Source organism: Cyanistes caeruleus, chromosome 2, assembly GCF_971803275.1.
Source record: "Cyanistes caeruleus chromosome 2, bCyaCae1.hap1.1, whole genome shotgun sequence".
NCBI lineage: Eukaryota > Metazoa > Chordata > Aves > Passeriformes > Paridae > Cyanistes > Cyanistes caeruleus.
The window spans coordinates 63,824,337-63,827,478 of NC_141702.1; positions in this window are offsets into that span (position 1 = coordinate 63,824,337).

The window sequence follows — 3,142 nt, forward strand, 5'->3', positions numbered from 1 at the left end:
CAATGCTGAGAGAGGCTGAACCAGGCACCTTGCACCCTCCTCCATGCTCACAGGGGACCACAGAGACACATATTTCATATGTCAAGTTTCACACCCAGAGCCATGAAATGGAAACCAATTTCCTTGAAGAAGTGAGGATGGCCAAGAGAAACACCACCTAGACCCATTAACAGAAATGGGTTAATGCTGAACACTGGGCAGCAAATGGGAGCAGCAGCAAAGGAGAGCGAAATGCGAGTGCTGTCCTGCCTCCTTTTGCCAGTACTGAAAAAGGAAGCATCCAGTGCAGTGCAGTGAGCCAGGAGGACATAAATTAGTTGTAAGAAAGGAAATTTTTCTGAGGATTGTTTTCAGTATATGTACATTTGGTACCACAGTCTGAACTTCTTATTTTTTATTCTAAGCTCCTGATTGACATAAATAACAACATCCAAATGAAACTTTGTCAAAAGAGTAGAAACTGTTGGGCCATGTCAGTTGACCACAAATGAAAGCATCTTAACGTTGCCATCTCACCTATGAGTATTCAAAAAATTGTTTTCTAAATACTCTGTTTAAAAATGGGTCTAAGTAATGCTTAGTTTGCAGACTAAATAACAGCTATCTCCCCAAACCTCATGCTGGGTGCCCGGGTGATGCCACTTTGGATAAAAGCAGATGTTGAAAAAATCATTCATATATTGACAGTTATTAAGGAACAGAATTTTGTCTGGGTAGGACAAAAGGGGAAGGAAACTATGTCTTGAATCAGTAAACTGAGACTGTGATACATATTGTGGCAGTGCTGTTTAAACCACCTCTCATTGTCCTCCTCGCTTCCTTTATACCTCTACTTCCATTCCCATCTGTCCCCTCCTGTGTCAACACAAAGAGTTTTGTAGCACTGTGGTAAATGAAGACATTAACTAATCTGATTGAAAAATAATCCTGGAAAAATATAACAATGTTTTATTCTCACTCAGATCAGTTCCTTGATATGGTTTGCTGTAGGGGTCATGAGAACAGCTGCAGTAGCACAGAGGATGTGTTGCAGGAAAAAGAAGCAAATAAAGCAGCACTGATGCCAAAACATGGCTCGCATAACCACAGCTTGAAGAACTACATTGTATAAAAACAGATTCAATGAAAAAGTAAAATTGCATATCAGGGATGTGCACCTGTCCTTCTCCACTTACTTGAATGGAGATATATCTGCCATATACTTGTAAGATAAATTTGAAATAATATAAATATATTTCTGATTCAAGAGGTAGTCATGTTACAAAGCACTACTGCAGGCTCCATTGCTTGCCTGAACCTCTGATGGATTCATGGTCATTGCTGGTATTTCTGAGCATTCATCTGACATCTCCTGCTTTACTGTTCTGGGCCCAGAACTGTGAGCTCTTAAGTATTCACACTGTGTTGTCAGATGATCTTTGTTTCCATATGACATATGGAAAAATGGCTTCCTTAATGTAAAGCATATAGAACAGATTGCTTAATCCAGCACAGTTTTGCTGGATGCAAACAAACTCTTGCCACTGTGACAAACTCGTGCAGCTTCTATTAATGCAGGTGCAGCAACCTGGTTGTCTGTAGGTTTTCTCTTGCAGTTATAGACCTTACAGACCTTTTAGGAGTGTCTATTGTGCAAAGGCAGAGGGAACAGCTATAACTCCAAGGTTTTCAACAATTAAAATAGAGAAAACAGGGAAAGGAAGGAATAAATAGAGAATAAAACTCTCATTACAAGCCTTCCTAGAAACTATAATTTTTAGATACAAGCTTTCCTAGCAGGACTGAGAAGAATAGCTTGCTTCAAACACAGCACTGTCTTATCCCACTTGTGCCCAGTGCAAGTGTGGCCTTGAAATGGATACAGCTGTAAGATTCATTTTGCTCTCTGGGTTCAAAGGCCTGATTTAGTAGTTCTTCTTTTTTAAATATCTAAATGCCTGTATGCTCATTTACAATGTTGATTGCCTTTTCTTGATGGTTTGGCTTCAGAAACATGCTGTGGAATTTAAATTTGTCCCACTCCCATGCTAATGTTGGCATTATTTGTGTGTAAACACATTACATGGGATAGCAGAAATGTAAATGAGGTTTCGATGTTGAGTTGATTTATAAACAGCCAGTCTCCTAATTTATTGATGTTGTCTTTGTGTCGTTTGCACATGATTAGCAGCATATAACATACATAGGGTGCCCTTCTGTAACATGCTCAGAAAGAAGAAATGCAAACTGTATACCATTATAACACCAAATGAAGATCTTATTGAGCTTCAAGATGCTTTGAAACATGTAGTTACTAACTTAACTCTGCCTGTGAACTTGTCCTCATTAACTCCATAATTAGCAAGATCATGTTTGATCTTGGAGTTCATTAGACATTGCAGCTGGAAGATTGTTTCAGTTTTAACACATCAGAATAGACAATTAAAGTGATAATAAAGAATCAATATAACTTCCCTGCTTCTTAGATTTTTTCAAGGTTGCAGTGTACCTAATTAAACCTGGTTTGAAACAGTGAAAAATTAAAAAGTAATGTGGTCACATTTATTTTGGTTTAACAGGCTATTTAAAAGGCTATTTGAAATGTGCCCTGGGAAATAGTTTCTACCCACACGATAAGTAAATAGTTGGGGTGAGTTCAGATTCAGCTGCTGACTTAACTGAAGACTTGAGTAGATATTATGCTCATTTCCCTTCTATTGTCTGTGCCATATGCAAGTCCCCTTCCCTCTTTTTTTGTTGTGACTGAACCCAACCTTCACATCAGCTGATCCTCCAGTAAAAAGAGAGAGTTTTTCAGGTCAGGTTATTTGTATGCCTCTGAGTTTTCCACAGCACAGGCCCAACTGATCAATAAGTCTGCTCTCCAGAACAGCAGCCTGATTCTCCAGTGCATCAGGGTATCCTTGTGCAAGACTGTAAAACTGGCCTACTGCTGAGAGTGTTTGCAACAGAGCCAAGTCTAAATTCACACCATTTAGGGGCTCCTTCCCCCTTTGCTGTCCCCAAAGGAGACAGACTGGGATCTTCAAACACACAGGTGGTTCTCCAGTTGTTAGCACAGCCTAGAAAGCAGTATAAACCAGAGGAATAAAAGATTGGTATGTGCTCAGAAACCCCATGTACAGGTGGACCTGATTTTGTT